Source organism: Athene noctua, chromosome 15 (assembly GCF_965140245.1).
Source record: "Athene noctua chromosome 15, bAthNoc1.hap1.1, whole genome shotgun sequence".
Taxonomy (NCBI): Eukaryota; Metazoa; Chordata; class Aves; order Strigiformes; family Strigidae; genus Athene; species Athene noctua.
The window spans coordinates 13,176,208-13,201,677 of NC_134051.1; positions in this window are offsets into that span (position 1 = coordinate 13,176,208).

The following is a 25,470-nucleotide window of genomic DNA, read 5'->3' on the forward strand; positions in this document are numbered from 1 at the left end:
AATGATGCTAACATCCTCAACAGCTCATATTCACTAGGGTCTCCATCATTTCCACACAGTCCCCAATCTGTCTGTCACCTCTCAATATCAGTCATTAGAAACTATTAATCAAGATCCATCTCTCCAGGTTCACCTACAAAAATTAAGGTCATTTACTCTCAAAGCTCTTGGCTGTTATCCTAATATGAGTCTGAAGTTACTCTTCCCCAGTGCTTCTCTGTTCTGGGGATGAAGAGAAGTAAGAGCAGGGAGCACTATGGGGCTGCTGGCAAGTTTTTAATTTTTACACCACAACCTTTTGAAATCTAGGGTGAGGGCTTTCCCATGCAGCACCTGGATATGCTCAAATATACATAGTGCACAAGGAAATAATCACCCAGTTGCCCACTTCCAGTTATCACATCCCCACAGTCCAAGATTTCCCTCTAAGTCTCTCAGCAAAGAAAGTGCTTTTCATTTAATTTCTTTTTTTAAATACAAGGCTACCCCAGCCTTTCTGATGCACTTTTGCATTTCCTTATGGAGGTAGCTTCATTTCAGCAGCATGGAAGTCATCACTGCACATTGACTGTGATGTGCTTTTTCCAGGATGAAAGACACTTAATGGCAAACTAATAATAATAATAATAATGGGGTGGCTTGTGTCATTGTGTTTAAATATCACTTGCATGCTCCTCTTTTAATAAGAAAATAAATGATTCAATCATTTAAGTTATTCAGGCAATATAAAAATCAAAAGTTATGTTTGGGAAAAAGACAACACTAAGTACAACAGTCTCACAGGATAAGGTGGGTATTTTCTGTGCTTTAAATGGAAAGCACAGCACAGCTCTGGGAATTCACATTTAGCTGAATCAGGGTTGAGCAGCCACAAGGCTTTGAGCATTATTTGGACTCTGACCCTCTGAAGAGCAGCACAAGAATACACAGCCTGCAATCACCTGTACCTCAGGGCCACCTGCACCTTGTCTTACCAAGGTAAAACTGATGGTGGTGCAGTAGAAACAGTACAAAGATTGTTATTTTGAAATTATATTATAAAGGGCACAACAAATAAATTAATAAAAATATTAAAATATTAAATGGGTTATAGGTAAGATTTTAGTGTTGGAAGGTCTTGGGCTTTCTCTCTACACAGCAGTTAATTTCTCCATAAGAAAGCAAGTAACATAAAAAAAAGGCACCTAGGCTGTGAAAAGGCATTTGTTGCCTTAGATCCAGCTGAAACTAGACTCTGCTTTACACATAGCATTCATCTACTGCAAAAAACTCAGATAAACGATTCCCTTACTCACCTATTCCAGTTCAGGTATCTGTTCTGTGTATATTTGGTCTAGAGGCTCCATGAAGAAAGTTATTGATCCTTTTAATCGGTAAGGACCTTGCTAAGTGACAAAACTGTCCGCCCACTTTCCCTAATTAAGAAAAATCCAATTACCACATACAAGTGTAAATTGTGAGACTGTAAATACCACCCATCAGTCTTCAGGAATTGGTACAACTGGCATATATGTTCCCAAACCATCTGCACAGTGAAGGATTCATTAAAAATGACTTGTCAACTTATGTACTAGTTTGTAGGACAGCAACTTGCCAGAAAGTATTAGCATTCAGAAATGCTTACAAACCAAGTCAGTATTACCTACTTTCTCATCGTGTGAGTGATTGTGGTCATAGAGGGTTTCTAGAGTCGGAGGCAGACAGTTCTGCTCTAAATTCAGGGGAGCAGCCTTGCAGATCGATCCTCTTTCCACAACCCCCAAAAGATGCAGAGCTCAGGAGGAGGTAGAAATGCGTAACAGTGCTGCAAAATGTAGAACCAACAGCAGCTGCTAGAGGGGGAACAGAGCAAACAAGTGCTCACCCTGATACTGGAGATGACATCATATCACACCTTGGAAACCATGTCTCTAAAATGACATTCAATGGAACAGAAGCCATGAGAAGGAATAGATCTGCAATGTAAAATAAAGGTTTGAGGAACAAAGCGAAGATTACCAAGCCTAATGAAGAACACAGAAAAGTCTTGAAAGAAGAAATAATAGTGGAAGATCCTCTTAAATATTTAAAGCAAGCCCTCCACTCCTCTCTGCAATGCAAACCAAAATCAGTGCTCAGAGCAGAACAGGGCTTTCTTCCCTCTCTTACTCCCATGCCTGAAGTTCAAGAACACTGCAGTATGACAGCAAGATGATTCTGCATTGAACAAAGTGATCTTCTGAAGAGGGACTACAGAAATTTAGGTCTTACTCAGAACACAATGAAGAAGCACAATGCACACCTGTCACAGATTAGTTTTTTTAAAAGAAAATAATTAAAGTCTGTTTTATGAAATATACAGATTTAAATTTTTTTAAGTTTTTATTTAAACACAGAAGAACAGCATAAAGGAGGAAAATTACACTGGAAGACAAAATATCCAGTAAGGCAGACTAGGACAGTGATAGAAAGACTGACAAGCAAATGGTTAAATGTGAAAGATGATGCCAAAGGGAGTATAGGAGTTTTAGGTAATCAAAAAGATTCAGAAGGCTAGATAGTAATATAAAAAAAAAGAGGGGGGGGGGAGTGGCCATATGAAGAAAATGTAAAGAAAATACTTAACTGCAAATGCTAGGGCTAAAAGCAAATGGTAGGAAAAAAGCTTATGTCATAAGAGAATTATGGGTAAGGCTGGAATTTGGGGTCTGACATGGCCTTCCAGAGAACTGTGTTCTATTTCTACAAAAGTAGGAAACCAGAATGCCAGTGGGGAGATCAGGCCTGAGAACCCCAGAAGACAGTGTCAGGTACAAACTTGCTACTCAAATGAAAAATACCATAAACTGGTGTGCAGTCTCACTCAATGTATGGATAGCTATAGAGCAGGAATGGTCTGGACAAAGGTGTACAAAATAAAAACACATCTACCCCTTTGTTCTGGCTAACTGGAGACATCAATGAAAGCTAGAAGTGAAAGCTATCAACTTCCATGAAGATTTTACATGATAAACACCCCCCCACACCCCCTTTTTTTTCTTTCTGTGTGAATAAATGCTACAAGCTATGCTTTAAACACTGTTTTCTGACGATGTGTGAACACACCATACAGGTGGTCAGACCTTCTGGAAGCTCATGGCACCAAGAGGCAGGATCCTTTTGGCACACAGCTTTGACCGCCATGTGATCCTCCTAAAAATGTTCCCATCACACCAAACGCATATATGCTCTCTTCGGTGTTAATCTGCTAGACCAACAGTCTCCAAAACCGGGTATGCTGTGTTATGGGACTTACAAAGGACTGAGACACCCAGCAATTGAAAACACACAATAAAGAAGAGGTAAGGTAAAGATGTTTCAAACACCAAAACGTAATTTCTTGATTTATGTAGTGGACAAAAAGTCATTCACCAATACACTCAAGTCCCTTGTCTGCATAACTCAGTACAAGCAAATAATACCCATTGAGGTGACTTGTTAAGCTAATGTATATCTATATCTTGCAATACTCATGGTGGATGCCATGCTTGTTTTACAAGGATTAGCTTAATTTCTTTTCCAGCTCTTAAAATTTGAATACAATTAATTTCCTTTGAATATGGCAAGATTTGTTTCATTGAGTGACTGAATTTTCTTAACCGACAGAAAAAAGTACTTATTAAAAAATAACTTGTCCCATGCACAGGATGCAGGACTCTACACCTCTTCCAGTCCTAACAGAACAGGGCCAAAGTCCAAAGACACAAAGAGGAGTCTGGGAAGGGTATAAGCAATAGGGCATCAGGCCCTATATGCCCCATCCCCTGTATCGTTTACACTCCTTATAATAGATATAATTAATCAACATTCCCTACCTGTATGCTGCCTTTCAAGGATGATCTCAGGTGAGTGTGGCTGGAGGTCAGCTAGACAGAGGACTCTGAATTGATGGCTGCACCAGGCAGCCAGCATCATAATTTATTTCCTTTGCTGGCAGGCACTAACCATTCCTTCTGCTGAAGAAAATAGTCAGTAATGGAAATCCTGCCACCACCTTAATTATAACATCTCCAGCTTGATGCCAGATTAATGAGTAGCAGTGGAATAACATCTTTAAAGTTTGACTAATGATGATGTAGGTAATGACTGAAGCATGAAGGCACCCGCACACAGAATTGCTTCAAGTTTGGACCAATTTGTCCTATTACATCTAACAATATGACAAAAAAAGAAAAGAAAAAATGTGACTTGAGAATTGAAAAACTGATTTAAGGTATTTTATTTCCTTATGATGGTAAGGTATGGGAAACCACCAACATTTAAAGAGAATATTTTTAACCTGAAAAAAAGCTGATTTTCACATCTTACAAAGAAAACGAAAATAGATGATTTAGGACACCAATAACCATACATTATTGTTCTCTACTTTTGTGTAAAGAGTGCAATAAGGAGAAAGTATTATTATAATTCTGGTTTGCCTATTTGTTTCACCAGCACCAGCTTCTGCCAAAGAATGAAAACTGATCAGAAAAAAGACTTATACGGTAAAATGAAACTACACAAACACACCCCTCTCCTTGAAGTAAAATCTGAGAAAGATGACATTGAAAAGCTTTTCCATGTTCAAAGGACAAGTCCAGCAAAACTAAGGAAGATTAACTGCTCCAAAATATATCTATGGTCAAGAACCAGGAAAAGAAATAAACAAACCCTTCCAGCTCATCTTTATGCATCATAAAACAAATTAAATTAGGTTTTTGTTCACTGTGTTGTGCAAAAAGTAATTTTGTCAAGAGTCATTGTGATAAAGTCAGGCTGCTTTTCAATCACTGCACAAGCAACTTTCTTCTCAAAGGTTATCTTCCAAGGAGATTTAAAATACAAATACATTTCTATGAAGTTTATGTCTTTCATACCTAGCATGTTTACTTCAAATGTGTGCTGAGATGCTAAATCTACTGATATTGTTGATATTGTTCTGGTTTATACATTTTATTAAAATTAAAGCTGCAGGAATTTTTCTCACTGACATATGACAAGGAAAAGTACACCTTTCTTGACTACTTATTAGCAAGATTAGAAGACACATCTTGAAAAAAAACTAAAAAATCTGTGTGTATAAATAGGAATTTTGTGTATTAGCCCACAGTTTCATAAATATAATGGAATATAGATATCAGGGGGATATTTACACCTCTTCAATAAAACCAGAATACTAGAGGTGAAGGTATTCTGATGGTGCTTCAAAATCTTCAATTACAAGCTTTGCCATAGTGACAGAACTCCTTATGAACGTCTTCTCCCATGTTCACATAAGGAACATGCAAAGTTATGCCCTTTCTACAGAGAATAACATTTTTAAAAGTTTGCTTTATTCTTTATGTACATACATGTCACATTTATAAAAGTACGCACCTCACCCTAACAAGCTTCAACTGCTATTTTAGCCATAGTAAGGGGGTTTAAATCGTTGCCAGTTTTTCAACAGAAATGCAACAGTAGATGCAGAAATACAGGACTGATTTTCAAAATTAAAGCTATACTGGTAGAACTGAGTTGGCCTGCACACATATATATGACTGTAGACAAGTAAGATTGATAGATCTATATTAAGCCATTGCATTTTGACAGTAGAATAAAAATATGCCAAATGATTTAGAGATTACTGGAAAAAATGTATTTGCAAGAGAAGCTTGCAATAGAAACTCCTCTCCAAGAGAAAATCCTACCATGCAAAGATGTCTGGGAAATTTTTAAATTACAAAGTTGAGGAGGCAAAAGGAAAAAAAAAGAAATTGCAGCAGTTTATCAACTTCAGCACAGGTAATAAATTAACTGAAAGCCAGCTTTCCACCTAAATCAAACTTCTTTCTTTCAAAAGGGTATTCTAGTCCTAGAAGCAAATATTTTTTTAACCAAAGCTCTGAGTTAACAACAGATGCTCTTTAATGTGTTGAATGTTAACTCTGTACTTTAAAATTACTTTTATTTTGAACAATGCAATTTGAGATCCAGGGCATAAACACGAGGAGGAACAGCAGCCAGACACTCTTCAGCTGAAACACTAATAAAGCTCAGCAGAGTCACACCAAGGATGCATGCTGCCCAAGTGGTGTTTATGAGGTCTCTCATCTATTAGCTAAGTCCCTGTGGATCATTTCATAGGATAGATGGCATTCTACTTACTACAGAAACAGAAATTAATTTATGTTGTTACCTTACTTTCTCACAAGCAAATGGCACTGGATTGCTTCTCACATTGGCATTAAGAAATGTTTCCTGGAAACAGAAGACCTGGCGTGCCACCTCAGGCTGATGAACTCCCCCTTCTGATCCTACCAGCTTCTAAAGGCCAGCCTAGTTATCACACAATGCTACTGGAGAACTCCTACCTGTAACTTAGGATGTTGCTTGTCAAAACGTAAGGAAAACAAAGACGTAATCAAAATTCAAGAGATACTGATAATATTGCATAAGTTTGCCCTGTGAGAAAATACATGCCGTCAATTGAGCAAGAGTCAGAAAATATAAATCAAAACATACCACATATCTACTCTAACAACTGAAAAAATTTCAGAATGGCATTAATAACCTAAAAGCATCTAGAAGATGTGTTAACTATAGAGTAAAAGACTGTTTACTGGACGCATTGTAGCCTTTACAAACTTAACATCAATTCCTGAAATAAATTCAAATAAATTTTTCAAAGAAAATTTGTGAGGCGCACTTTTTTATTTATCTGGATGGAAGGCACAGATTTATCCAAATAGAACAAAGACCTAATAAATATATAAAGTTACATTATTCAAGTACATCAAACATTTCTGTCAAACTATATTGAAATTATCACTGAAATACCACAGAGTTGTTTAAGAACCTAACAGGCTTACCCTAATGAGAGAAAAGTGGACTAGCACCCGTTTATGTCAGATAGATACAGAGCTGCCTTTATCTGAGCTGCACCAATTGATGCAAGATAAAGCTCTCATCCATTCTGTGCAGACCTTGGCTACAGTTCTGTTTCTGCTAGATAAACACTGTGGGTGAAGACAAAACTTCCCCTCCTTTCAGAGAAGTTTCAACAAGCAGCCATATTACAGGTTCTCATTTCCAAGGTCTACACACCATTACCTTTACACTTCTGCTCTCCACATCTACATCTAATTATGTTGCAAACACATATTTTTCTCCAAAACCATTTGGTGGGAGAGGGTTAACATCTTCAGTGAAAATACTCCAAATACAATACCATGGGAATCTCAGCATGTATGCATTTGCTCATCACTAATGGTCATCTTTCTTCTGAACAGACACAAAGTAGATTGTAAAAACAAAACAAACAAAACCCACAACCTTTAGAGCCTAAAAAATCAGCATCTAAGAATGAGGATCTCAAAGCTCAGGTATCAATCACACATCGCACAGAGAAGTGCAATACACATTTTCTGATTCTTTCCTCATGCACACAGAAAGAGCGAGCTCTGCCTCTGCTGCCAAAGCATCTCTTTGTGACAGCTGAAGCTGGTGACTCCTTTGGGTAACATTCTGCCTGAGTGAAATCAAGTGTCACAGACTTCGACCTTCAGCAATGCCTCTTCTCTAATTAAGAAAGCATGATACTGGGAAGTGGAAAGTATTGTTTTGTTTGCAAGAAAAGGGCAATTTTGGCTCTGTTTCCTGAAAGAGTAGTATTTTTGCACATATCTACATTCGGCAGAAAGCTGAAAAGAGCAATGTTTGTAAGATAACTGCAATTTATGCTTATAAGCAGAGACAGCAAGGGTTAAAGGTATCATTTTAACAATACACTGTACTTCACATACAAAGCCAAGTGTGACACCGTGTCATCTATTCACAGCAATCTATGCTCCCAGACTGAACCAACAACCATGCAGTATAGGTAACCCATAAATGTATGGCTGTTAAAAACACAGGACAGAACTAGGGCAACACAGTATTTCCATCAGTTAATCACATATTTGCTCTGTGATGATCCAATTGCAAATCACCTTGGGATATGCAGGGAGAGGATTTTAGTTATAGACTGCTAACAAACGAAAAAAGTTAAATAGAAAATTGAGTTTCTAATTAAGAGATTCTATAGGCTTTTGTTTGAAAAATGTCTTCTGTTAAGATTATTTGGTTTTCTCCCAATCAAAATACTCAGTTCCTTAATCCAATATATTTTGGCCTACAACTGACATTCAGTTCTAAAATAATTCTTTCTCCAGCAGCCCATCTTCATTTTCCATAACACCCCTGCCATTACGTCTGCTTTTGCCTCAACAAGAGCAGAGTACTATGCAATATGGATGATGTGATCTAGAGGTTAATAGCAAGATTTTCACAAGAAAACTATAATGCTTGAGATCTTTCTTTTGAGATTCTGCAGTTGCATTTTGGAATTAGAACATTTAATCTAGCACCTATTTGCTGTAGGATCAATAATTATCAGAAGAAATCATGCATATATCTAACTTTTTTCTTTTTAAATTTGCTGCTATCTGTAGGTCTACAGTAGAAAGCTTAACAGTGGAGAGATGAAGAGACATGGTAGGTGTACTGCAGAGAAAAGCAGCTGTAGTGTTCCTGGAGGCTTGATTTCAGGAAATGAGCCCTGAAATATGACCTCTGTTTTGGAATACACAGCCCTATTCTTGTTTTTACTAAATAGTCATTACTCAGCTGAACAGACACAAACATGCATGCAAAATTTGCAAGTCCCAGTTACAGGCTTACTTTAAAACTAATGAAAAAGGTCTGACATTATTTGGACTTTTTAGTGTGCCTTCCCCTTAAACTCTGAGGATAGTGCCTTTCAAGTTGTTCCAGAATTATTATGCTTTCATGTATTCAGTCAATGCTGGAATTCACCAGATGATGGGAGTGCTGTCTACATTTTCCCAACTACACACAAGTGATAGCTAGGAGGTATCTTCAAAGATTATGGTATTTAAATTAGTAACAGCTGAAAAAAAAAAATGCTAGGTACCAAGAACTGAGATATCTCCTTATCATATCTTCTCCCTCATCTCACAGTGCAACAGTAAACAGCAAGAATGTGCCCTTCAGCTGAATTAAGAATCATTTCCTTAACATCAGGAACAGAACAGGACAGCAAGTATGAAACCTTTTCTTTTTTTTCTTATTTCACTTCAGGGTTTTGAAAGACTAGACTTCAAAAATTATTCTGACACCAAACTCCATGAGCCTTTATCACAAATGGCAGACAACTCTGTTCCCAAACTATACCATACACACCTTCTGATAAGTATTCAGTTTTAGCTTGGCATTATCTCACACATGAAGCATCTGAGAGGTACAACTTTTATTACCCTGGTCAGAATAATCTAATATGACTGATCACCACCTGCAATGGTAGATTGCATTGGGTGGACCAAGACCATCTCTAGACTCCAGACTGACTGGTCTGGCATCTTCATGTGCTCAGAAATTAAATAGGTGATAGGATTTTTTGTAGCAAAACAGAAAGAATATTCAAGATCATTCAAGAGAATATGAGGTGATGACAGGGGGCTGAGATGTCCCTTTTCCCTTCCAAAGCTTTCTGAATAAACCAAAGTCAAAGTAATCCATATCAAATATATATTAGATGAGTTTTGTGAAAAGAATGCTTACAGAGGTAATTTTAAAAAATACTACTGTCTAGTCTAAAAACACAAATAAGTAGGACAGTGATTTTGATAAGCTTTTGCAAATAACCAGTAGTCCAAATTCACAGCTAATATAAATCTCAAGTGAGCTTTGTATTAACGAAAATGATAACTCAGGGTTGACTGGTATACTACAGGTTGAATGCACCAAGAAGCTGTATTTGTCAGTCAGAACCATAAAACTGCCTTTGGTGGCTGAGCTTTACCAACAACTTTCTTCACAAGCTTCGTTTTCACCCTCAAATCACCTCCACACCTTAACAATTGAGTTTCACTTTTTTGTTTGTTTAAAATTTCTACCAAAATCAAAAGTATTCCCCCAGACTGAGTCCATTCCAAGTTTTAGTAAATTATTATCTTTATGCCGGAATCTCATCCAATGTTGAAAACACTTGGGATGGAAGAGAAAGAGAGATGTGATACCGAATGCAAAGGGCCTTTCTGTTCAGGAGAAGGAAAAAAATGGTTTGAGTCAACTTTTAAAAAGAACGGTACAGTGGTTTCAGTGTAGCCTGGTCTACCTCAACAAACAGTTTACCTGAGTGTCATGAATTCTGGACTAGTACATATTGTTCTGTACTGTCACAGAAACTGGTATTCTGTAACCTTGATTGTTTGAGTCTTCTGAAATCTTTATCATTAAGTAGAAGACAGAGTGTGTGTGCACGCTTGTGCATACAGCTACACGTTTTTCAAAGCTGTTAGAAGAGGCAGGATTTAAGGTGCTCAGTGACATCCTTTATCTTGATCAATTATTCATTCACATTTGTAAAGCTGCCTTAACAAGTGTGTCCCTGAGAACTCTCTAATGAAAATAAATAGAACTAAATCACATAATCAGTTAAAAGTGAGGGCTACAGAGTATCAAGAAAAATGAAACAGTTATAATAATACTAAAAAAAAGCCATGAACTATGGGGATTTTTTCCATTCATAAATTAGATTAAATAACTCAGCCACACAATTTTTCAGCTTTCTTACCCCTGAAGTATTCCTGTCCCCTAACTAGCAGAACACAAGCAAGAAATTCAAAAAAGCCCATTCATATATTGCTAAATTGTTAGTTCTGAAAGACTGGCAAAGAATAACAGCAATTTTTCCTACCTCATGTAATTTTTACACATGTAGTATGCAGTAGATTTTAGCTTTTCTAATGATAGTGGGAAAAGCAGTGATATCAGGGGTTTCCACAAACTCACTGTGGGCATCAGTCTCTGCCTGGCTGTCAGAGATTAAGAATGGAAATACTGGGGGAGATACTGGTCTGTAGTAAAATGCAGAATAGATATATCTTCCCCTTTCAAGAGCTAGTAAGAAGGGTAAGATTTGCCATAAGGGAGCACTGATGACCTTGTCACCATCTACTTTCCCAGATGTGGAACAGAAGATAATTCTAATGATTGCATTAGTTCTTGCCAGCAAACATTGCCTTCTGAAGCGGAAAGTGATGCTGCTGTGTTCAAATGGGGTTTCACAGAAAAGCGCAAGAGCTTCCACTAGGGAGGGAGAGAAAGTAAACCTGTACCACCTAACACCTGCAAAACTGTGCAGACAGAAGTACCCCACTTTATCTAGTAAAAGAAAAACATGTTTCCTGTTCCAAATTACTACACTGTGTGCTTCCAGTGACTGTTTTTAAACATAAGTGATTTCCTGCTGTTGTTTCAAGAGATCATTCTGACATAACAGCGAAGTTCAGGTCAAAATGCAAGCCATTGGAAGGAGAAGCTGGAAGGCAGCAAAAATCACCAGACGCAGTCATTATGATCAGTTGAAAGAATATGAGGATAACAGAGTCACCTTGAACAAGGTTTGCTCTATCCTTGTGCTCCCACTGAGGTCCTGGAAGTTCTGCCTCTGCAGAAACAAATACAAATAGACTTACATCCATTTGAAAGTTGTTTTGACTGTTTCCTTGCACCTATCTCAGTGAGGAAAACCTTTCATATTTGCATACTGAAATCTATTTTATCATGTAACTCATTAAATCAAGGTTTATATCACAAGTTGAATTCAATTCTTTTACACAAGTATCATTCTGTAGAGGTTGCTGCTCCTCAATTACTCCATAAAACCAAACTTCTTTTCCCCTGTGTGACACTCCTTGACAACCTTCCTTACACAGTGATATGTTCCAGGAGAAAACCAATACAAACTGGGCTGCAGGTCACAGTACAGCTATCAGGCATGCAGAAACCACAAGTGATCCAAAACACATAGCTGAAGATGCTGAAAAAGGCAGTGGAAAGTAGGAGCATGGAGAATTGACCAGGGTGCCTTTTCATTCTTTGTACAACAGTTTCTGTCAGCCAGTTTGATATCTGGAAAACTCTCTACAGTTTTCATTTAAAGTCAAGTCAGAACTGAAGCTGGAATACAAATGCATGAGCAAGTGTAAATAAAGAGGACATATTGGCTCCTACAAGATCATACCAGTTCAACTACAGTTATCAACAGCTGTCACAGGCTGACGATTAGGACTTGAATCAGACTAAAACATGCTAACAGTTTCTTCATGGTAAAACATCTGAAAACAATGCATCATTAACATTTCCAACACAACCTTCCATTCAATCACCTTTTTCTGATTTCTCCTCTCTTACAAGTATAAATATTGTAGAATAGAAACTAGTGGATGCTATTAAAAAAAATGGAAGCATACTTCTCTTTTCTCTGTATTGGTTTGAAAACTTTGATGAGCACTAGGAGAGATGGGAAGATCAAAAGACAAGCAGTTGGTGTGAAGCAGTTTGCAAATTTGAAGAAGGGTAATCTTGTAGTTCTGTAATGGGCTGTGATAGGACCGAGAAAAAAAAAGCAGGGAGGGTAATTCAGTTCAATTTGGAAGAAAAGAGTAAGAGACCATAATTACAGAGGCTCTCAAACAGCCAACCACCAAAAATAAAAAAAATTATTATTAACAGAATTCACTAGCTCTCCATAAATTACAGGTTCGGATGTCTGTGAGAGGAGAACAGGACAACTTCCTAGGCTTTAACGACAACCCGAAACGCATAACAAAGCACAACTTCCTAGGGTTTAAACAACCCAAACCACAGAGCAAAGCCCCACTCTGGAGGGTTTAACGGCAACCCAAACCGCTCTGTCACTCACCGAACAAGTGAGGGCTCTCACCCTCGAGGACCTGCTCAGGGCAGCGTCCGACCCAAGGCCCCTCGAGGAGTTTCCTTGGCAGCGGCCGGACCCAAGGGGAGAGGCCTCGACCGCAGCTGCTGCTCCAGGGGACGAGCTCCAAATGGCTGCCCCAGGGGCCTCCATTTACCCCCAGGCCGAGTCGGACCTGTGGTCAATAGCGGCTGCCATCGGCCAAAGGCCCCAACTACGGCGAGGCCTGAGAACGGGGGCAGCCAGGCAGCTCTGCTTCCATTGGGCGGGTGCACCTGACGCAAGCATGAAAGGAAAGATGAGCTCTGCTGAAACAGCATGAGGCTAATAACAAACACTTGTTCTGTTTTTTATTAAATAGCTCTCCAGTCCAAGCATCTGAGGAATTCACACGCAGTCACTACCGAGATGAAAAGCAGGGGTTGTTCACCCACACACAGACAATACTGAAGAACACAGAGTGGCAAGATTTCTCATGGAACCCCACAAGCAACACTGAGAAGAATGGATGGGCAGTTCTCCAGCGCTCACCAAGTATCCTTCCATAAAAGAAGTGATTTAATTTTTACCGTTTTGTTAGGGAGGCAAGATCCGTTGCTTGAAATTGATAGTATTGCCAGATTCTCCCATAAGTGACACATTATGTCACAATGCAGCAAAGCTATTGCTTGTATAAACTAAAATAAGTAAGTGCCAGCAAGACACAAACAAGCTGGATCTTCAGATACATTTTAGCTTTGAATTGACACCAGCATGTTGCTCTGCACATTAATACGTAATCATTGTGGTAATTATCTTCCTCCAAGGACCTAAAATTAGAAGCAAACATTATCAAATGTTGTTTTCATGTAGGGCTGGCTACTCTTGTCTTCTCACTTTTACTTCTTCTTTTCCTTGAGAAAATTTTAAAATTTTCTCAAACCCTAAAGCAGAAATCCCAGAGGGATTTTTGGAGCACAAGAAATACAGAACCGCCTGAACTGTCTGATGGAAAAGCGATATGAAATGTACTAAAGCAGGTTTTCTAGAGCCCCTTGTCTCCCTTGATTGACAAGCTGGTGAGAAGGACACCAGGAGCAGACTTACCTTTAAATTAAAATTGTCTGCTCAAGCAGAAATAATGTTGGCTTTGATCTTTATATGAATCTGTCAACTTCTGTTTCTGTATTTGCTTGGTGCTGTTAGAACCTATATCATTAGTACAAATAGCTATTTACTTTAACCTATCACTTCATAATAGTTATGATGTTGGCATAGTTTCAATGTACACCTCAATTTTTAGATGACATATTCTGTATCTTGACTCTCTCTAGGCCCATTTGGCCAAAACTAAGGAAACAAACTGCCATACTCCATGCAGTTTGGTAGGGGTCTTCTTTCTTCGTTTTCATTTGTTTTTAACAAACTCTCACCTTGCCTTTGCTACAAACGAAGTCAGGAAGAGGGGGAAAACAATACTCCAGCTAGCAAAACTGGGAGCAGAAGATCTGCTCTTTAGAGCCTGGAGTAACTGTTTTTAGTCTTTTCAACACTCTGAAGTTCATCTTTTGCACAAATAACTATTCCATATGCAAGAGGAGTATCAGGTATTATTCAAACAGGATGACTTCACTATTTCAAAATAACTGTTATAGAATCATTTAGATATGAATGTTGACCCACTTGCAGAGCAGCTCTTTTTCTAGAAGGTTGTTTTCCCTTCACTGGCAGAGAGGGATGCTCATTGCTTATTTCCAGAATTTTGTATAGGATAGTCACCACAGTCTCCATATGAATTACAGAAAGGAGAGAAAAAGTCTAAAATGTGAGCCCAGCTGTGATTTACAAAACACATTTCCTGTTATGTTGGAGTGTAGGCCAGCTCCCAGACTCACTGCCTCTAGACTTCTGTCTGCTTAATCTTTTTAAAGGTGCCAGTATTTATACTGCTTTACCATCCAGAGGTCTAAATTACATACCAATGTCAAGTGTGACACAAAAACATGGTCTCTTGCATGAGTAATAAACTATCCAAGACAAAAAGAACATACACTCATGAGACAAGAGCAGAGGGAGAGAAGCATCTTGCCCATGCAATTCTAATTTTTACATATTTCTAGTGCACTTTGCTCTACAGGTACACTGACCTTTTCTGCCTTTTTTATTGCAGAAGGCTTATGCACCAGCAGTCCAATGTCAGATGGCACTGGCATCAAGGTAGAAGTGTCTTCTTTCATTATGAGAAAAAAACCAACTGTTATTACACTAGTAGTCACTGCACTGACCCTCAGCATCAATCCACCAGAATCTATGGGGAGGAGCAATTCAGATATCCTTGTCAGGACAAGCACCAGTGCAACGGCCTCATACAATCTCACTTGCATTCATGGTGGATTCTGTGCTGCTTAAGTATGCTAGAAAATTGGCCTGGAAGTCAGAGGAGGGATGAGGAGGACATAGAGGACTTAAAGGGCTGGAAGAAAAGGTTAGCTAGAAGCCTACATGAGGGGCATGTATCTGTGGGCTGATAAACAATAACAGCAGTAAATACAAATATTTGAAAAGTTAAAGCACCAGAGAAAAGGAAGTAAGTAATGATTTGGTTACTGTGATTCATGACACTCAAATACCAAAGCAAAAGGGCTCCTTCTACAGAACATATTAGATGGGCAGAATTCAGAAGAAAAGGATGCATCTTTCTGGCCCTCCTAGGCATAAAACTACCTAAAAGGCATAGTCTGAGCTGTGGTAAAAAAATCACTAACCCTGTGAAGAAAATGTTCAATTAAAACTAAAAACAATGCAAATGTTAAGAGCTTGAACTAAATTAATTAGTCACTTCTTCCATTTCAGATCTGCATTTAAATATGTAAACATTGCAGCACTCAAAGATTTATCTGATATAAAATGAGAACATCAGCAATTTCCTTGTAGAGGGGCAGATGTTAAAGTTGTTCTTGTGATTTTTGTCACAGATGTTCCCCTCCCAGTATATTTAAAATGTCTATCCCAGTTCTGAAAATCCACGTTCTCATACCAGAATGAGGGCAGCTGATATAGGCCATGAGCACATTTGGTGATACCTGCACAAACAGCCAGGAACTGAAGAGGAAAGGGCTTTTGCATCCACATGTATCCAAAGAACATTCCCAACGTGCTATAGAATGGGGTATACTGCACCTTGGCTTCTGTAGTTTTTCTGATGTAACTAAGGAGATAACTAATCGATCATCTCCAGACAGACTGAAAATTCTGTGATTTATTACCCATATTACAAAAATGCCATGAGGTCTCAGAGCACAGGGTCTCTGCTCTGAGCATTGCACAGTCTTTAACTAGGAGCCTGCACCTGCCTCAGGGAACTGCCAGGATAAAGAGATAAGAAGGTTAAAGGCGGGCAGTGTCCATGCCAGTGGTCCCCACACTGGCATGGGATTCTTGCAGATTTCAGACTGCTAACGTGCTTAATGCTATTATTGCTCCTTAACAACACACAACAAAGGCAGCAGCAAGCAGCCCATCCCTTACTGCTCTTACAGTCTGAACAAAAGAAAACAATGACATTTTGAAATATGAGAGAATAGAAGAGGACAAAAAAAATTACTTCTTCCTGAGAGTGCAAAATCAAGACAGGAGATGAAGGCAGAATGTGAAGACCTCTCCAAGACTTCTCCTAAAATAAAAATCAGCTTGAAGCAGAGCACTGCAAAAAATATCAAACAGCAGCCTTGTAGACTACCCTAAACCAGCTCCATCACAGGTTGAGGGCAAGATCAGAAGGGCACCACACCCTTCTAGTGTCCAGTTTATCCTGCAGGGCATCTGTCACTCGTGTAGTCTCCCTCAAGTCACAGATATTCCCCCTTCCAAGCAGGTCAAAATGGCCAAGCCAAGCAGCTAGGGTGACCTAAGCAAAGCAAACAGCACTTGAAAAATATCTGTTTCTCAACAGTTTTAGGGTCTGATTCACCTGTAGTGATATTAATAAGGAAGGAATACTATTAAAATTAATGGCAGACAGTGAGCAGAGACCAGGCAGCACAGCTTTGAGAAAAGAGCATCCAAAAGATCATTTTGTTGGCTTGTCTTCACCTTACCAGCTCCCAAGCACTGCAGCAGTCAAAATGGGAGCTAGTTAAGACATCAAGACAGAAACATGGGCAGGAAAAGCTACTACAAATCTGAGAGAAATAAGAATGTGCATCTCCTAAGGGGAAGTTCAGGAATGAAAAATGGGTGTCTGTTGTAGCACGAGTCAGATTTTCTATAACGTCCTAAGCAGCTAGAATCAAAGTAGCCTGGAGCACACTGTCCCGTTTGGTCTCCCACAGGTGTGTGGAGCAAGCAGATGAGGGACAGAAATGAGACTAGAAGCAGATTGGGGAAAGACATCTCACAAAATGACACAATTCCTCTCCTCTCTCTTGCATAAACCTGTTCATGCCAAGCTGACGAATAAAGAGCAATGGTACTGAAGGGAACAGAAAATATAAGGCGGCTTTCCTATAGCCACAGAAAGACAGTCTCTTGCCTACAGAATCCAAGACACTATCAATGTGTGACGAACTTGGTGTTTTACAGTCATGCAACACATGTACTATAGAAAACAGCAGTAAATTTTTTTATAATTTTAAAATGAAACACAGAAAGGGGCAAAGTATGGACAACTTCATAATCACATTTCTCTGCATCTTTTCCTATGCCTTGTAACATTAGGAATGTTCAGAAAATTGGAGACAAGGTAAAGGGGGGGTTAGGGAATGCTGGAAGGGATTCTACAAGACACAGATGAAATGTTTTAGTACCTAGAGCTACACACCTGTAATACCTACTGTGCAATCATCTCAGCAAGTAACTACCGGCAAAGCAGCCATACACAGAGGTTTAGTAAGCTAAATAACTTCTGTAATTTGTCTTGCAACCAACAGCAGATGCAAGGACATGGACACCTGAACCCTGGATGAGAAGTGATTTTGATTGATTTTTAGTTAAAAAGCAATAATGATATGTATTTTCATCATTATCAGTTTACAACAATACGTAAGTGCTCAGTGCATGCTAGATGGATCAGACCAGAACCACCACCTTTTCCTGCCCAGCAAACTGGAGTCCTTTTAGAAGTCAGACTAGGAAACCAGTGTTTGGGTGAAGAGGAATGATGTAAACCTTTTTATTTTCTTCTCAATAATGCAGCTACCACGGCTCTTCCAAGGAATTTCTCTATTCTGGACAATCATTAAAAACTTTCTTCCAGCTGAAAAAATAAAAGGGGAAAAGGTTTGTGGACTCTCACAGGCTCTTCAAGGCCTCCTGCTTCAGAGTTCACCCGCAGGAGTTAACTCCCCTCCTCCTTCTGCTCATTAGCACCACCGTTGGCATTTAAAAAAAAAAAATGTTTTCCTCTCGCTAATCTCTGATCTCATTTATCTTGGGACTGAAGTTCTAACACAGAATTTATCACATCAGAAGCTTTATTTCCCTGGCAACACACTGATATAGATACAAATATCAAGCAAGAGACAATAAGCTATGACTGGAAAACAGAACTGTATTTAGAGAGAAGCATTGTCCTGCATAAAGATTCCCCATCTGACACACAATCATTCTCACTCCAGCTCTAAAAAATGTTCTCAGAACAAATTTCCTCCCTCTGTTTTCTTTCCATCTACTTGGAGTGCAGCAGATGCAGTGCAATTTGGGAACTGGCAGCCTGGAACAGTTTTCTCAGGGAATCCTCTGGCCACTCCATGAGGATAGTCCTTCACCACAGCTGCAGGGCTCGGGGTGAGCTCCCTGCCAGCAGTACCTGAAAGCATTTCACAGTGAACAGGAAGGTCCAACATCCCTCCTTCATCTGCCTTCTCCCCTTCCCAGTCTAGCAGTGATCTGGCCCTTGATCAGGGTATGAGTGATAATAAATAGATCTGCCACGTAGACTCCTGGCTATGAACTCCCCATGACACCTTGGGGATAACAACCATCATGTGGCAAAAGTTGTTTAAAATACCTGCCCTACTGGGAACTGAAATTTTGCCATTCTGGTTTTCCCAGGCTCAGATGTTTATGAGAAGCACAAGCAAGGGTGGGAGGTGTTCAGGAAGAGAGCTTGATGCCCAGCTCCCATAGGGCTCTTAGGCAGCCCTGGACCAAGTCTCCCATGGGTAGTCAATCCAAATGGATAAATACATAAGAACCAAGACCGCAGGAGTTTTCTTCACTGGAGTTTTACAACAATAATTCAGTTGTAATTGGAGAAACTGGGACTCATGGAACATTTTCCTTCCCACCAGGCAGATGAATCTATGATTTGTATTCTCTGATTTTAAATGAGATTCTCGCCCATCTTCAGTGGATTTGATTGATACCGCACACAAGGCCTCTCAGTAAAATGATACAGTGTAGATCAAAGCATGAAAGATCATTTTCCCTGAAATGTATGTAGCTAAGGGTAAGTTACGACTCTTTGTTTCACAGTTTATGGAACACAATTTCATTTAAAGCCTAAATCTGTCATTTCAGCATTGTTTATCAAAATGTGTCCAATAGCCTCTCCCTCTAGAAGAACAGTGTCATCAAAGGTAGAAAATCAAACTGGTACAAAGACATTATTTCAAATATCTAACCATAAAATAAACTCATGGAGAATAGCTTGTGATTTGCATAAACATTATCCACATATGATGCATTTGATGCAAGCAAAAAGTAATTCATCTGCAAGTTAAATACCCAGAGTGGCGAAAGGTGCTGTAAAATTTATGACAGAAAGACTGCTTGATGTATACCTAAAGATGCAATGAACTGACTTCACCTGCTTGTATATCTATATTTCATAACTTTGTTTTATTCATGCAGGAGCTGAAAGATATTCTCAACAATGATCATTTTTAAATCTTCTCTCTTCATTACCAGGCTTTTGGCTCACCGGCACTTTGGGAGTAGATTTTTTTCCTCAAAATAATTTCACTGCCAAATTACTATGTGCAACATAATTAAAGCCACTCTATTTTTTTTCATTACACAATACCAGGTTGGTTAGTTTAAAGCAACCTTACAAACATCCCTAGCACTCCCCCTCCCCCCATAAAGCTGCATCACCAGAGTTAATGTTTACAAACTTAATAGGTTAAAGTGAATTTGGGAGAGATTTGAGAAAGAAAAGCAGAATTGTTATAAGGAAATGTGTGGGAAGAGGAGAAGAGGAGACAGAAAGACAAAACAAACTTCAAGCTATTCTATGCTTACATTTTAAATTTATTTCTGAAAAACTTCCCCTGTAAATTTAATTAGGGACACCTTTCTGGAGAGCAATAAAATGTTATGTCAATTACCTCAGCCCTGATATAACTGAACTGGAAATCACATGCCAAAACCTGTCCTTTGCTCTTGGATCCTTCAGAATTATAGTTGTGCTCAGCCTGGAGTGTTCCACTAAAGCATACACAAGTCACAGATTAAGGATGAAAGTAGTCACTCATATTTTGTTTTTTCCTAATACCACAGGGATATCTACAAGACTTCACTGTGTTCAGGATGTTTCCATGGCTGTTTGATAATATTGTGGTATCATATCACGTAGCTGTAATATATGTGATGACACCATATATCATCATACCACTACAGATATGATTCTGCCAGCCACCAAGGCAAAACAAATCAAAGATGCGGTGATACATGATCTCTTGATCCTGTCCTGCCAACCACACACACAAAAAAAAAAAATCTTCTTGGATCAGCCAACTCCAATACAGACAACAGCTAAGGGAACGGGATCTGGCAGCCTTTCTCTCCATGGGAAAATTCATGATTTCACAATCCATTTACACTCACATATTTAGTTAAAACACTTGCTCAGGTTTTCAAGCTCAAGAGCTGAACGTTGAAGATGACACATTAAGCAAGTAAGTTACCATGCAGAAGGAGCATTCAGGGTGTAATGGGACAGAGGACAGATGCTGTAAAGAAGTGCAGAACATTCAGTGCACTCATATTTTTAAGGGTCACAGAAATTCAAGGAGTGTGTGATACATTCTTGAAACATATTGTCTAGCTGCCAGCCTTGTGGGAAACAGCAAGCAAAGGCTCATGAGACTCTGAACCAAGTCATTCCCTCTCCTTACAGAGAAGGCTGCACAGGTCTGGGATCTGGAGATAAGGAAAGCCAGGTGGCTCTCCCTCAGACATGGCTGTCATGTGCAAGCTCCTCCTGCACCATCACCACCATCACTGTTCCCATGCCTCCTAAAGACTGCTCAGTGAAGTTTCCATAAGGATGGAGGCATTTCAGCAGTGCTCCTGAGGAGAGGGAGTGCAGAGAAGCACTGCCAGCTCCTTACCTCTTCCCAGCAATAAAGATAGGTTTTAAAGACATTTGGGTAAGAGTTGGAAAAGGGATGAAAGGTCTGTGTCCAGCCAACTATCAACGATTGCTACGCTTTTCCCCAGAAGAGCATCAGACCAGGGTACACCTCACCCATGAGCATTACTGACATTGTACAACCTGTGCACTCAGTGGCTGCCCTGCCTGCTTCCCACAGCCCCAAAGGAAACCCAAGCTGATACATCTCTGTGAGTTTGGACACGCAGCCTCATGGAAGGATGTCACAAAAATTGTCAATGCAGAATGCTGAAGCATTCTTTGGCTTACCAGCTATGTGGGAGAAGGGAGGGAGAGTAACATGACTTTTTTAACCTACTCCTCATTCAAAAGTTCTGCTGTGAAAGGGTCACCAATTAACAACTGATGACTACCATTGTCGATGGGCTGTCTAAAAGCACTATGGGGAAGATACCTGAAAAAAAAACGTTTTAAAACAAGGCTTCTTGTTTAAACATAGCATAGTCAGCCCTGTTCTGAAAGATCTTGGCTTTAGTCTCTGTGCTTTTTACAGCTTTGCAAAAATACACTTTTAAAAATATATTTGGAAAAACAAGCAAGCATCAGTTACTTGCAAACAAGAACCTGCTCCATGAAAGTGTTAAAGGTTTTGCATAAAAATGCTAAGAGATCCTTCTCTCTACTGTATCTGAGTGAACTACAGCAAAATCCAAAAATTCCCCTCATCTTATCAATCAAAAATATTAATGTAACCATACCTACCTAAAGGTAAAGTGGATTTAATTAGAAGTTGTGTGGTTCAGAAGTTACAACCATACAATAGCAAGTGAGCTTGTCATTACCACTGACACTAGTAAAAGAAGGTAGTGTGATCCTGCTTCAGGAACTGGGGACAGGGGAAAGGATCAGAACTACAATTCCCAGAGCAGAGATTCCCCAGATATCTACAACCTCAATCATTTCAGTACCAACAATCCTTAGAAACAGCAGCACACACTCACTGGGAGCCAACTTACTTTGTTTCTGCTATTCCCTCTATACAGCTAGCTTAAATACAATAGTCTGATCCACTCTAGTTCTGCTCTCTGGAAAGGCCTCCTTGCCTGGAAGCATTCTGTAGTCCTTTTGTACAGGAGGATTCAGTCCAACTAAATTCCTTGCCTTAACACCACTATCTATGCAGGAACAGGGTTGTGCCGGTCTCAGATGAAAGTCCAGCCACACAGTTAGAACAGCTCCTAGTGGGATACTTGGTGTTCAATTTAAGCTTCAGGAATGGTCTAGATAAACAGAGGAAACTCAGTCACTACTAGCCTATGTCATCTCCCTCTGCTTCAGCCCTGTGGCTTTCTCCTCCTACAGAAAATAAGCAGCTCACTGGCTGAAACATGAGAAGACTAAACAAATCCCACACAGAGCCACAAGAAATACAAATAGTGCTTTTGCAAGAAACTTTCAGGAGGAAAAAAAAAATTACATTCACTAAAATAGCGTGATTAGTATATTTGCAAACAGACTCTCTCCCCCTACAGGGCAGCCTGTGGGGGAGTCAGCAAGCAGACGTATTTAGGTGAGATATACCAGAAACCAATTTTTTTTTCAAATATAGTTCCTCAATAGAAACAAATTCAGGTTATTACCAAGCATAAAACCCTGCACAAAGCTACAAAAGCAGGGCTTTTGTCCTGCTGCAGAGGAGGAGAAACAGGGTTGCTTATTACCCTGTGAGAAGTGCCTACAGGAATCCTGCAGCAGGTTTCATTAATGATACACTGCTTTAACTGTCAGCAACAGAGGGACTTCATTTCAAATTTATACCTGATATGGTTTGTCAGATTTTATAACCAGCTAAAGAAGTTATAAATGGCCATGGGTCACTCAGCTACTTAAACTAGAGGGAATTTTTTCCCCATCATAGCTTAATAGCAATACATAAATAATTAAATCTGAGATAAAACAAAATTAAAAGCAAAATAACACAGACGCAGATTTTCACCCTTCTGCCCTATGTCTGTTGATGGAAACATTACAAGTGATTCTTTTCTATGGACGGAGAATTGAAAGGCAGCCATACTTCCAGAAATGACTGGTGTGGAGCCACATTAGTTTGTCTGAAGAGTTGGACAATATTTGACAGAATCCTCCATGATTTCAGTTAAAACTTTGGTGCTTAGTTACATGCAACTTCTCACCTACACACACAACCCTGCCATAACTCCACTGGCAGGCAGGAGTGGTGAGATGGATGAGTTACCTAGAAACACAAAATCTCTGCAAAGATCTTGAGAAAACACCTGGTGGGATATGCTCCTCCAAGACAATCCAGTCCTGCAATGAAACAATAACCCTTCCACACAGCAGGCAGTAGGACCTTTAGCACAAATCTATATTAATGCCATACAGTCCTCTGTACTACTTTAAATTTACTTGCTGCTTTGATTTTTTAATTTTAACCTCAAGATATTTCTACTTCTGGCCCCTGAAATAAATGCATTTCTCCTTTCTCTCTGCCTCTCAAATACATCAAAATAAAGGTGGAAGATTTTTAGTTTTATATAAAGTCTTTGGAAAAGCCCCTTTCTATAACTGGAAAAGGTTTATGGTTCTCTCGGTTGCTCACCATTTAAAATCTCAGATAAGTCATATTTACTGAAGTGACAACTCCACAGTGGTAAGAAGTCAAAAGAACAATTTGGTGTTTATTCATCTTCAACACATGCCAGAGATTTAGGTCCAAACTACCTTGCAGAAATGCTAATATTGTTCAGCTGAAGATTCCACATATATTGTCTAAAATCTCTGCTCTGTTTCACATATGATACCATACATACGTATATCTGCATGGAAAGCATCAATTTATGAGGCCTTTATTATCTGTCACACAGTATCCTGTGCTTATAGATGTTCAAGCAAAGCCTATTACCTTTTCTTCTTAAAGCATCAGGCTGTACTTGCCAGCATAAGCATCTACATCACACCTGACAATATATGGGAGCCACTCCTGGGAAATCCAATGATCTAATTGAAACAAACAGGCTGTCTTGGAATGCATTTATTATTCATTGTCGTCTATTAATATTGTACGGCATAGAAGCAATCGCATTGAAAAGGTTACTGTCAAATGAGTAAGGAATCTCTTTGTCAGTACAGGAAGGTCAACATCTAAGACGAGGACAGAGGCATCTAGTCATTTATATACACCATAATGAAAAATGACAGAGCTAGAGACAAACCCACCACTACAACTTCACTTTGAATTATTCAGTAATCTTTTTGTTCTTCTCCATGAACCTGACAATAGTTTGCATATTTTAAAATTGCCCTGATAAGGCCATGGGAAATGTTCTGCTGATAAAAGTGCAGAATACAAATTGCAGCTGGATTTACTTAACTGCCCACAATAGATCATCCTGACACACTTTTCCCCTTAAGCAACAACATGGAGAAAGAAAACAAGCAGTGTTTCACTTCCAAGTGTGTATCAGACAAATGTTTCTATTTCAAGCTAAAACATGAGACATAAGGAAGAAAAGGAGAGGCCTAGCAGGAAAGCTTTTCTGTATGTGCAAACGCATGTGTTGAAAAAGATCATCCAAGTAATTTAATTTCTTTCATCAATTTTTCCAGTAGTAAGAAATTAGAACGGTCCCTAGTGAAAACTAGGTGAAACTGTTTGAAATGGGGAGATAAAAATCTGGATGTAGCGAAAAACAGAAAAAAGAAAACTCAACATGTTTATCTCTCACTTACCATTATGAATCTCCAGAGACTGATTCTGCAGCAGAAGTTACTAACTATTAAAGCAAACACCTTGTGTCAGGGGGTTTTCACCTTATCCTAAAGGAACAGTAAGTCCTTTATCACAATTACTAGCTGTAACTGAAGTCTGGATGCTTCCCACTTCTATCCATGGGATTTGGAGAAGCACTATGGTATCACACATCAAATAATTATGTATGAGCTTGCAGAATTAAGCCCCACCCACCTGAAACCTTAAGAACAGGAAAATAAGCCAGCCAAAAAAATCCCCTCTTTATTCAAAACTTTTGCAAAAAGGGGACAAAATGTCATCTTTCCCAGCTCCTCCCCTGGACAGTACATAATAGAAGGGAAATAGAGATGCATGGGTTGTTGCTTTTGGGTGCTGTCTTTTTGGTGGTTTCTTTTGGGAGAGGGGGAGTATAGGAGATGATATGTTAAGACCCATTCTTTTTTAAATCACTCTGATTATATTTTGTCCTTGGAGGACAATGTGTGGTTTCTTCCTTTATTAAGGGCACAGAAATGCACAACATAAACCACTTTTAGCAGAAATAAATGGGGAAGATAGCAACAGAGGACAGCCCCTTACCCTGCTCACCCCCACTGAGAATCATCCACGTTATATTCTGTTTGAGAT